Genomic DNA, 12,674 nt, shown 5'->3' with positions numbered 1-12,674 from the left:
CTATAAACTAAAATACTAGTTATCTTACCCCACCCCACCACTGCCCCAGCGAACAACGGTAAATAGAGAATAGAGGAGCAATTAAAAACCATCTTCTTAGGAATGAGAGTAGTGGGACGTGTCAAGGAGACACTGGTCCACAACAATCAAGAAAACTTTACTGTGGGCTTTGTCAAAGCCGCCAGTCTGGGTGAGGGAAATTTCTTTAGTGAGGCCCTGATTCTAATTTCCAGGAGGAAGAATCTTGTGCATGTTTCTCTCTGGCCCCGCTTTTACCTGCAGGAAGGATTTTCTCTCGTACATTATTCTTCATGATCACATTTGAAGCGGTGATGGGCATATGCTCTCTTTTTGCAGCCTGCTTCTTGCTGGTTCAAGCTTGGAAACTCAATGTTTTTTTTATACCCTGAAGAATCCAAGTTTTGTTGTTGTTTTTAAAGCCTGGACTTCCTATGTCTTTGATAATACATCAAAGACTTAATAGGCTCCCATCCTACTTGTTTCCAGATAGTACTGTATGCTAGTATTCACATATTCACAAGTTCCTTCTTAGACATAATTCTCAAGCCTAATTTATTTGTTTTTATCCTTGCTTTTCTGTCTCTTGCCCTTCAACTCAGTGAAAGCTTCTTTGAGATCAATCAACAGAAATGGGTGGGGTGGATACACTCTTAAACCAACTTAATGGACCAAGTTGCTCAATCTATTTCTAAATTGTCTTTCCTAATATGTGAGGACCAGAATCAAATTTGTCAAAACTTTTAAGTCACCAACTTTTGGGTCTTTCACTATTCCTTTTCATTTCTACTTGTAAAACAATCAATTCTTGATTTACCTCATATGTCTTTATTTTTAGTATTTTGCTAAGTTTAGCTATTAGCAAATGATACACACTGTTACACCTGCATTTTCCAACTTCTCCTAGTTCTAAAGAAAGGCTCAGTGGATACTTGGTATTATTCACTTTACTGCCGACAACAATTTTTCCAAACATTTTGCTTGCACGTGGCATCATTCTACATCTTCAAACTCATAATATTAATTTTCTTGTAGCCTACTGCCCAACTACTAAGCCAGTGCCACGTATTTTAAGTTTTAGTTCTGTAGCATCCCACTTCTAATACCAATTTATGTGTTGGTAGATGTAGCACTACTTGCTATGACAGATAAATCTAGAAATATTATTGGCTTAAATTAGTGGATGTTCATTTCTTGCTCACATAAAGTCCAACTAGGGGTGGGTAGTACTGAATCCATTCAAGAATTCAGGCTCAGGGAAGCCCAGGGAAAGAAAGAGAGGAAGATTACACAGGTGATGTTTATAGGCGAGGCCTGGAAGTGATATATACAGTCATGGCCAGACTAACTGTAAAGTAGGCTGAGAAACGTAGTCTGTCCGGAAGGAAAGGGAGATGGGTTTGTTGAACAGCTTACTAGTTCCTCACCTATTTACTTCAGTTCTTACTGATCTTTCCTTATACTAACTGTGACACCATAGGAAATTATTTTTCACCAGGAGCTATACTTAGGTCAATTCTTCCTCATCTCCATCCAAATGAGAAGTATATATACAAACGTAAAACACACACTTGGTTCTTATTTCTGTATTGGTAGTTGAGAGAGCTTAGGCTTTTGAATCAGTCAGTCCTGGGTTCAGAATCCAGCTCCACCACAAATTAGCTGTGTGCCATTGGGTTACTGCCCTTCCCAGAGAACCAGTTTTCTCATTTATAAAATAGGAATAATAATAGCTACTTTGTAGGGAAATTGGGAAGATTAAAGGATACAGTAGCAAAAGATAAGGTGTCTCTTCCCCTAGGTACAGATTAAGTACTAATTTCCTTGATTAACATTATGACAATTGGAAGGGAGTTTGTGTACCCAATCTATAATGGAATAATAAATGCAAGCCTTTAATTCATAGTTTATTTTTGTCCTGATTATTATCAATCAAGTGTGATTCAAGGGACTCAAAAGACCCCTAACCTTGATCTTGCTTGTAAATTTTATCTTTTAAAGATAAAAATGATTCAGTGATTCTATGATTCAAATTCACTTCCAAGTTTTTTCTCTCTGAAGTCCTATTCCTAGATTTTAAAACCTTTTGTATCACAAAAAACTAGGTTATACTCTTAGTAGCACAACCAAAGGCATGTTGACATTCTGATTATCTTTAAGCATCCACCTTGACAGTGCAACAGTGGTAGCCGCAAAACAGAAATTAAATTAAGAAGAAAAAACAGAAAAATACAGAGAATATAAAAGTTGTGTTTCAGATAACACATTCATTTATTCATAAAACCAAAAACAGTTTTTGTGCTAATTTTCCACTTAATGAACTTAAAAAACATTTCTTGGGCTTCCCTGGTGGCGCAGTGGTTGAGAGTCCGCCTGCCGATGCAGGGGACACGGGTTCGTGCCCTGGTCTGGGAGGATCCCACGTGCCACAGAGCGGCTGGGCCCATGAGCCATGGCCGCTGAGCCTGCGCGTCCGGAGCCTGTGCTCCACAAAGGGAGCGGCCACAATAGTGAGAAGCCCGCGTACCGCAAAAAAAAAAAAAAACATTTCTTTCATACTCTTCTCTGTCTAAAGTGTTGTCTGCTTTTTGAAACTATAAGGGTATATTTATTAGCAAGGAATATGCTCAAAACATATTGTTAAGTGGAACAGCAGGTCAAAAACAACAAGCTTGATCCATGAAAGAGAAAAATTGATGTTGGACTTCATTAAAATTAAAAACTTTGCTCTGTGAAAGACCCAGTAAAGAGAAAGAAAAGACAAAGCCATACGCTGGGAGAAAATATCTGTCAAACCCATATCTGATAAAAGACTTGTATGCAAGATATACAAAGAACTCTTAAACCTCAACAATAAAGTAATAACCCCATTTTAAAACGGACAAAAGGTCTGAACAGATATCTCACCAAATAAGGTATACAAATGGTAAATAAGCATATAGAAATATGCTCAAATCATTTGTCACTAAGGAATTGTAAATTAAAACAATAATGAGATGCCAATACATACATATTACAAATAGCCAAAATCCAAAAATCAACTGCTGGTGAAGATGTGGAGCAACAGGAACTCTCCTTCATTGCTGATGGGAATATAAAACGGTGCAGCCACTTTGGGAGACAGTTTGACAGTTTCTTACAAAGCTAAACATCGCTATGCTTTGTTAGATGGTGTGGCAACCCCATACGAAATGTTTATGGCTACATACAAATGTTGATAGTAACTTTATTCATAATCACAAAAACTGAAAGCAACCAAGATGTCCTGCAATAGGTAAGTGGATAAACAAAATGTAGTAATCTGTACAATGGAATATTATTCAGAGGGGAAAAGTAAAAGTAATGAACTATCAAGATACACAAAGACAAATGCATAATGCTAGGTGAAAACAGCCAGTCTGCAAAGGTTATACACTGTGTTATTCCATTTGTGTGACATTATAGAAAAGACAAAACTATAGAGATAGTAGACAGATGAGTGGTTGCCAGGGGTTCAAGGTGGAGAGTGCTGAATAGGTGAGGCACAGGGGAATTTTTTGGGTGGTGAAACTATTCTGTGTGATATTATAACGGTGGATACAAGACATGATGCATTTCTCAAAACTCATAGCACTTTATAGCAGAAATAGTGAATATACTAAACTAAAAACCAAAAATCACTTTGGGGGTTGGCAGATCCCAGGATGAAAGGTATATAAATATATACCTAGAAATAGCAATGATTATATCTTGATTAAGAAATTACATTGACTTTTTAAAGAAAGTTATTTTAATTATATCAACATGGAAGGAATGGACACCATTATAAAATTTCCAAATCTTGCGTGAGGCATTTCTTGGCTTACACAACTTCTACCACTCAAAATGCAGGCTTGTGGAGACATCATCACGCATGTATAACACGTTTTACACCTTCCTCACCCCCTCCAAGTGAGTTCCTGCAACCAGAGCCACTGCATACCACACTCATTTCTGTCCACGCTCCAAAAATTGCTAAACGGGAAATGGTCTTCCTCCTATATGTTGCTAACTCTTACCACCTGGGGCCATGGTCACCTATCTACCAATAAGTTCTTTCTAGGCTGCCAGTTTGCTTCTGCTGCATAGCAGCAAACAGCGGATGTCAAGGTCATCCATGCTTTCCTTGGCTCCTGAGCTGCTGGACATCTCCCTGCTCTGATCCGTCCTGACTGCCCAGCTGCTTTTGGCAGGGAGGTCCTCACTTCATCCGACATGTCCCCTTAACTCAGAGTATATAGGATTTACTTGACTTTTCTTCTAGTTTACTCTTAGCTCTTAAAAATGATGGAGATTTTCGGGTTGAAATATTAGAATATACTCCCACTACTACTGCGGTCTCTGTGGCTCCAGAATCACTCATCACATCTTTAAGACTAAAACCTTTTTTGGTGACCTGTCATTTTTTATGAGTGTACTTTTAGAAAACTATCAAGGAAAAAAATTGTGTCTCATTGCTGCATCTACCTCCTCTTTCTTTTATTTGTTTTGTTTTGAAAGAATTATTAATGCTACCATCAATGTTTCCATCAATAAATTTTTTCAAAGGAGATATGAAGGAGCAGATGTCATTTTTTGGAACATGCAAAGGGCAATCTAGATACTATTCTATTCTCTCCCTCTCCTTGGCAACCTCTCAAAACCTCTCATCCCTTTATTTCCAAATATTTCCTGGACAGATAATTCTAGTCTTATCGATGTCCTTAGGCAAGAAATCATGAACAGTCAACCCCACTATGGTCTCTTTCTGGTCTTCATACTTGTTTTCTCTGGCCACTCAGTGTCTTCAAACAATTTAAAATGCTAGCCCTTACAGTTTGGGAGATTTAATATAAAAATTCAAATTTCTGGCTTATCCCTTTTGTAAAGGGGATTATCTCTCCGCACTGTGTCCACATTCTCCAAAGCAACAATGGCCTAGTCCTGAGAAGAAGCTGCCCTTTCCAATGAGTGAATGTGAGTTTTTAGCCCGTGGCCAACAAACAATTTTCCCACCAAGAGCAGCATGACGATTGCTAGCAAGCCTCACAAAGCTAGTCTTACCTCCAACAAATAACTTAAAGAATTATTTAAAGTGTTATCATCATTCTCACGATCCTGCATTATGGAATCAATATAGTTCTTACTGCCTTATACTCCCTCCGTATGTTAATCATAACGTGATGAGGTAAGTATATGGATCATATCAATAACATGACGCCATCATTCACATGAGAAAACACCCTCATAACCCTCCACCTACACATCTTCTACTTCTACACTTAACCCCCAAGTTATCTGGGGACCTGTATATTGTAAATACAGTTTAATAAAAACATTCAGTTGTGAATTTAATGATAGAAGCTCAACAAAACTTCTTCCTTACCGAAAAGGTAGGTAAGAACTGCTAATTCCTGCCTCCATACACAGCAATGGGGCTTTTTCAAACTTTTAAGGATAGGAATAATCCTTTGGTCGTAGGAACAAAAAAACTGGTGCAACTCCAAATAAAAGTAACAAATCTACACTCATTACACTGTTCACTAATTTTGCCAATTCTAATAACTACCTTTGACACCTACAAAAGCAACCTGTACGCATTTTGTGTAAAAAACGTGATCTCATATACATTTACGAGAAGCTTAATGCCCACAGTAACGTTCATTCACTCAGGCCAAGAAATAATGAATGACTTCAAGCTGACCCCAGTTTGCCACAGGCCCTACTGCTCCCCTTTGTCCCTGCCATGGGTGGTGAGTGATAGTTACTGTTCATGAGTGAGCTCGCTTTCCGTACCCAATGTGCTTGTCATATTTAGAAGTCCTGCTTGGCTCCATGGGCATTTGTGCATGCTACCCTTTACTTCGAGTTCTTAGACCTGGAAGAGAGAGACAAGCAGTGGACTAAATCTGTACAGTTTCTATGTCCTGTGCCTCTAGACCACTTTGTGCTTCAGTCTTAAATCCAAAATTTGAAAGGGGTAGAAATGTGTTCGACTTCTTCACTGTCATTCAAAATGATGAATGTATTTAGGAAAGATGATAATGATGGATCAACATCTCAATTGCCCTTTTGTTTGTTTCTTTCTGCTGTGAAATGTCTGGTGAATCCAGGAATTTTTCTTTGTTTTTTTACTCACAAGGAAAAGTTATAGAGCAGTGGAGAGAAAGATTTATAATTAGAAGACATGGTATTGTATTTTAAATCTGGAATTCACTAGCTGTGTACCTTGGGGCAAGCCACTAAACTCTTATGAACACATGCATAAACTCATCTGTAAAATGGATATAATATCTCCCCTATCTCTTTCATAGGACTATTTTAAGGCTCAAGTATGATTATGAGTATGAAATGCTTTAAAGAGCATGAAACTGTTAATATAAGGGATTGTTTTTAAATGGAAAATAGACTCTCATACGTTAATAACGGAATGAAATTCAGATATTTGCCTAATTTTTATATTCTTTTGACTATCTATGTTAGACAGAATAATGTTCCCCCAAAGACATACACATCTTCATCCTCAGACCCTTTGAATATATTATTTACATGGCTAAAGGGACTTTGCAAGTGAGATGAAGTTAAAGGTATTGCAATGGTGTGCTTATCCTGGATTGCTACTATGCTGGCATACGTGAGCCAAGAATTGCAGGAGGGCTCCAGAAGCTGGAAAAGGATAGGAAACTGATTTTCCCCTAGAGCCACTGGAAGGAACACGATCCTGTTGATATCTTGATCTGGGGACTTCTGACCTCCAGAAAGAAAAGATTATAAGTTTGTGTTGTTTTAAGTCATTAAGTTTGCGGTTATCTGTTATAGCACCAATAGGAAACTCACATATCCTCGTAGCATACAGGTACAAATATTAAAGAGTAATACTTAGTACAAAGGTACTGAAAAATAGTTGTGGTTGGGTGTCTGAAAGTCTGGACTTCATTTTATCTCATTACGGCAAAGGTTCAGATATATGCATATTTTTATTTTCTTCCTGGGCCCAAAGTTTCCTACACTTCCCAGGCTCCCTTAGGTAGGTGTGGCTATATCATTGAGTTCTGGACAATGAAATGCAGGCAAAAACCACTGGTGAGCCTCGTTCCCCTTTACCTCTCTGTCTGCCAACTCAGGACACTCCAGGGCCTCAGAGGAGCGTAGAGCCACAACGTGGGAAGACTGAGTTCCTGAAGGCCTGTTTGGGAGCAGAGTTTCTTCCTCACCAACTCAAAGTGGCTTGTGATATGAGCAAGGATTAAACCAATCTTAAACCACTGAGATTTCAGGGTCTGTCTGTTACACCTGGAGTTACTGTTGGTAACCGATATATTCCTCTAACTGCCTTCTTGGCTTCTGGGGTTTCAATCCTAGAATCTGAACCAGTCTGTTTTCACTGATGGAACAAACCCCAGTTATACTGCTATACCCTTTGCTTTTCCTTCATCTGCTCATTGTCACTCACATTTAAATGAAGAGCATAAATAAAAACAAAAAACAAAAACATCCTTCTAAGCTGTTTCCCTGGATAATTTTCTCTCTTACTATTTCCCACATACCTCTACTTCTCAGATCTTCCAGATTAGGTTTAAGCATACTAATTTTTGGCCAGTGTTCCCATGGTCTCTCATAATTTATTGTGATCTGCCACTTTCTAGATGGGTGGCCTTGGGAAAGTAGTGTAACTTCTTCAAGACTTAAGTTCTTTACATAGAGATAATAATACCTTATCTCAGAAGTATGTTATTAAAACTAAATGAACCTCAATCAGTTACCTCAATTATAAAAGCATGATACTTAAATATATGCCCTATATTTTAAGTATCAAATGGATATTAATAGATCTTTATTTTGAAAGATCTATTTACTTTGGCAAAATATAGGCATCCCCATAAGTTTCTTCCCTCCTTTCCTTCTTCCTGCTCTCCTTACTCTCTATTATCAGCTATATTTGGAGACAAAGATCTGAAAGTGCTTCTGCAACGTGCTACCATTCGCTGTCCACGGGAACCTATGCCATTCATTGGTCCATTTACTCATTCGTTCATCTATCAAGAATTAACTGAGCACTCATCGTGTGCTGGCATTAGGGGGGACAGAGGCAGGATGCCACAGCTAATGAAAAAGGCTGGAAAAGGCGGTGGTGTGGGAATAAGTGGCTGCCTACCCTGAGGGCAGGAGAGAGACGAAAAGGAAGACCACGGGGAATGTCTTTAGCTGGATCTTGTAGAAGATTGCCATTTAAAGCAGAAGCAGCAGAAATCCAGGCTATGTCATTTATGCTCACAATTCCCTTCCTTCTGCCTTGGAATAAAAATATCAGAGGAAATTACTCTGTAAACGCGGCCACTATGTTCTACTTCTACTGATACTGAAGTTCGTTCTTATTCCCCGAGGACACAAGTGAAGGTGGAAGGGAGCTAGTGGTCTGGGTAGGTTGGAGACGCCAAGCCTGGAACTGAACATTTTCTGTAGACAGTCTCTTCGTGGGTAATTGAAAGTGGGCTCTTTGAAATGTTAGTGATTTAATAACTTTCTTATGAATTAAAAAATAGGCAGGTGCTCTTCCTTTCTTCTTTATAACGTAGCCATTTACACATCTTCCAGTGTTGGAAGTATTTCTAGCTTAAATATTTCAGAACTTTGAAACTTAAAAGGTTTGGTATTTAGGGCGAATATTTCTTGTCCTGTTTCACATAACCAAGGCTGAACATTTCACGTCCTGACATTTCCAGGCACAGGGACAAATGCTGCCATGTTTTACAGTCACACGGAGAGTGAGGTAATTACTAGCAGCAGAGGCGTTGATGTCTTTCTCTAAGTTATTCACAGTCTTCAGGTCCCACATGTGCTGATTCCTACCTGATATCTCCTCTCTGCCACATTCAATTGCTTTTGTTAATTTCATCGATTTAAAAAGAGCAGTTCTGCTTGCTGCTTGCCTTTAAGGTAGGCGGGAGGATTGATATATTTCCTTCACTTTCATTCCCTGAGGTTGATGACATTTTCGATAAGTAATCTTATTTTTTTTCTCTACTTTACATTATAAATGTGTCTTCGGAAGGTACAGGCATAAGTACCTGGTTGCAGTCATGTAATAATATACGTGTGTGTATACAAACGCACAAATGCACATAGAAACACACACAAAATGTGATGTGCATATACATTGTACATGTGTATATTCTTTGTAATGTATAAATTTATATAGTTATAGGCACATTACTGGTGCATACTTGTGTTCATATGTATATATGTGATCATTTCATGTATATATTTTTACACACACAATGAAGGGTTGAGAGGCCAGATGGAGGTGGAAAAGCCATAGTTAATGGACTTTTTAGTCAGTTAGGTCTAATTTCAGTCTGTGCTTCGGCACTCACAAGCTGGATAACTTGGTTAAACTCAGTCAAGAAACTTAACCTCCCTAATCCACAGGCCCTTCACCAGGAATAATGAAACTTTATCTCATGTCATACCCATGGAACACTTGTGAGGAGTAAATGAGATCAGGAACGACAGTGCTGTCCTTGCTGTGAGCTTGGAACAGAGCAAAAGATGAATGCTACCTGCCACTAATTTATATTATTTTTGTGTGGACATGCATAGCTGTTTTCTCTAATAAATGACAATTAGTTCCCTGCCTAGCTGTAATTTCTGGTTAAATAATGGTTAATCCTCAGGAATGTACAGTGGAGAAAGAACAGCCTCTTCAATAAGTGGTGCTGGGAAAAGTGGACAGTTACATGTAAAAGTATGAGATTAGAGCAATTCCTAACACCATACACAAAAATAAGCTCAAAATGGATTAAAGACCTAAAAGTAAGGCCAGAAACTATCAAACTCTTAGAGGAAAACATAGGCGGAACACTCTATGACATAAATCACAGCAAGATCCTTTTTGACCCACCTCCTAGAGAAATGGAAATAAAAACAAAAAGAAACAAATGGGACCTAATGTGTGGGAAGCAGCCGCATAGCACAGGGATATCAGCTCGGTGCTTTGTGACCACCTAGAGGAGTGGGATAGGGAGGGTGGGAGGGAGGGAGACACAAGAGGGAAGAGATATGGGAACATATGTATATGTATAACCGATTCACTTTGTTATAAAGCAGAAACTAACACACCATTGTAAAGCAATTATACCGCAATAAAGATGTTAAATAAAAAAAGAAAAGAAAAGAATGGTTAATCCAGACCTTTTTTTTTCTTTTCAATTCTTGTTAAAATCTTCCAAAAACAATGGACTCCATAGGTTATCTAAGTTCATTAAAATCATCAACACATTAAATTTCTAAACATATTGAAATTATGTGTTTATGTAAAAACTAATAAATTGTTTTTTCAGCCAAATCACGTGTAGGACCTTGATTGAGCAATAGATGTTTCATGTAGTGCTAGAACATTAGAACATTAGTGTGTGTGCATACATATGTATATGCACACATAGATGTACATGTACGCATAAGTGATATATACACACATACACACATATATATATATATATATATATATCTCACAATTATATACAATGATAAATGCAGGAGCAAAAAATAAAGTCAGAAAATGAAGTTTAAATTCTTGGTAGCAAAATCACAACAAACTTTTCACAGAGACTGTTTGGATGGAGGAAAGGGTATGGGACTTCAAATAATAACTCTTTTTCATGTCTTTGTGTCACAGTATTAAATGCATGATCTTGGGCAACTCAAAATCTCTAAATCTTGTTTTCCTCAAATTTAAACTAGGAATTCTAAGATCTCTTTCATTTCTAATTTACTGGGTTATCTTGGGCTAAATATGTATCCTCTCTGAGCCCCAGTTTCTTTATATGTCAGGTGAAGTAAAGATTTACATACAGTATAGGGTTTTTGTGAAGACTGAGATAAATCATATTGACATGCTTTATAAGTTACAAGAGAACCACATAAACTTCTATAGCTAGTAAAAATAATAGAGGTATTACCATATGAATTCTTATACTTTAAATAAGTTCCTTTAAAATTCCATATTTAACATCATTTTATTTATATGTGGGTATACTTTTTGAAATGTGACCTCCAAATCAAAGACTTATCATCATTCCAGCCTTTAACTATCCAACCAAAATGTTCTATACAAGTTATTGTACAGAAAAAGGTAACTACTAATACATGGGAAAATATACACTTTAAAGCTATTGTAATGTATATTAATACAGATTTCACATGTATTTATGAGTGTATTTGTATGAATGAATTTGTCTATCCTTAGGTACTGGATTAATTTTGTCAGTCTTTAAGAAAATAAACATGTTTTCCTGTAAAAATCTGTCTAGCACTATTTGTAATAATGAAGTCTACCCATTCAGCCATTGTTCTAGAAAAATGCCCAATGGTGCCATTAACATTTAAATTGGCAATCTGGGAGTACAACTGCAGTTCTCTTGGAAGTATTGCTTTTAAATATTATCAACATAGTCTGTGGTTGAAACTTTGTGTATAATGCAAAAACCATTCCAGTAGATATCCTTATCCATTTCCATATGTAATTCTAATACAGTGGCTCAAGTTTTAGATTTAAATAGTGATTGGCTCTTTCAATTTTTTCAAAATTAATTAAATGTCTACCATACACCAAACTTTTTGCTGGGACTTGAGGAAATGTGGAGAGTAAAATCAGACCCAGTCCTTTCTTTATAAAGCTTTCAGTCAGTATGGGAGGGATGGGGTTGAGTGCTAATTGCACTCAACAAATAATTTGTTAAAAACACATAAAACTACAAATGTGATTTGTGCTAGGAAGAAAAGGTAAGAGAGTTATTTAAGCAGTAAAAATCAATTGGATTTGGTGAAAGATTTTAATTGTGAATGGATGAAAAAGTAAGAGTATAAAATATGAGTCCTAGTTTTTTAGCAACTGGATGGCTAATGGAGTCTGAGATAGGAAATAGAGGGAGAGACCCAAGTTTGACGCTGGAGGTAGGGAGTGGGTGCTGCTCTGATTTGGACATGCTGGATTTAAGGTGCCATTGAAACACCCAAGAGAAACTGTCAAACAGGCAGCTGTCTATATGATTCTAGTGTTCAGAGGAGAGCTCAGGGAAGGTGATATAAATTTGGGAGTTACCGATATTAAAGAGATAATTGAAGCCTTGGGCATGGGTAAAATTGCTAGGAATCATAGAGATGAGGAAATAAAAGAGATTAGTATAATGTTTTGAGTAGCTATAATATGGTTACAAGAATTACGTTAATGGACATGCATTTGCTTACAAGTACTATATCTATGTCGTCAACAACAAACCAATGAAAGTATTAACAAAAAAGAGAGTAAAATGCATAACCTGAATATTACAGTTGGTAACATAAATGTTATCCATTTGATAATAAATATCCAAATAATGTTGTTATTAACTTATAACAAGTACGCATCCAGTGTTGGTGATTTTGACAGCAGTAAGATTAAATGTGTTGGCTTGCTAAAAACAGGCTGAACAGCATTGAAAAGTGCTGATATTGATATTTTTTTAATAATTTGGATATTAGCTACTAAACACATACACTCACATTCACACATACAAACATGTACACTTACACTATGAAATTCAGGGATTAAGATTTTTTTAAGACTTTAAAAAGAACTAGGGTATGGCATTTAATAATTTTTTTTCCATTATTTGTTCTTA

This window comes from Neophocaena asiaeorientalis, unplaced genomic scaffold (assembly GCF_003031525.2).
Source record: "Neophocaena asiaeorientalis asiaeorientalis breed wild unplaced genomic scaffold, Neophocaena_asiaeorientalis_V1.1 scaffold6, whole genome shotgun sequence".
Lineage (NCBI taxonomy): Eukaryota > Metazoa > Chordata > Mammalia > Artiodactyla > Phocoenidae > Neophocaena > Neophocaena asiaeorientalis.
This window is presented reverse-complemented; position numbering follows the sequence as displayed.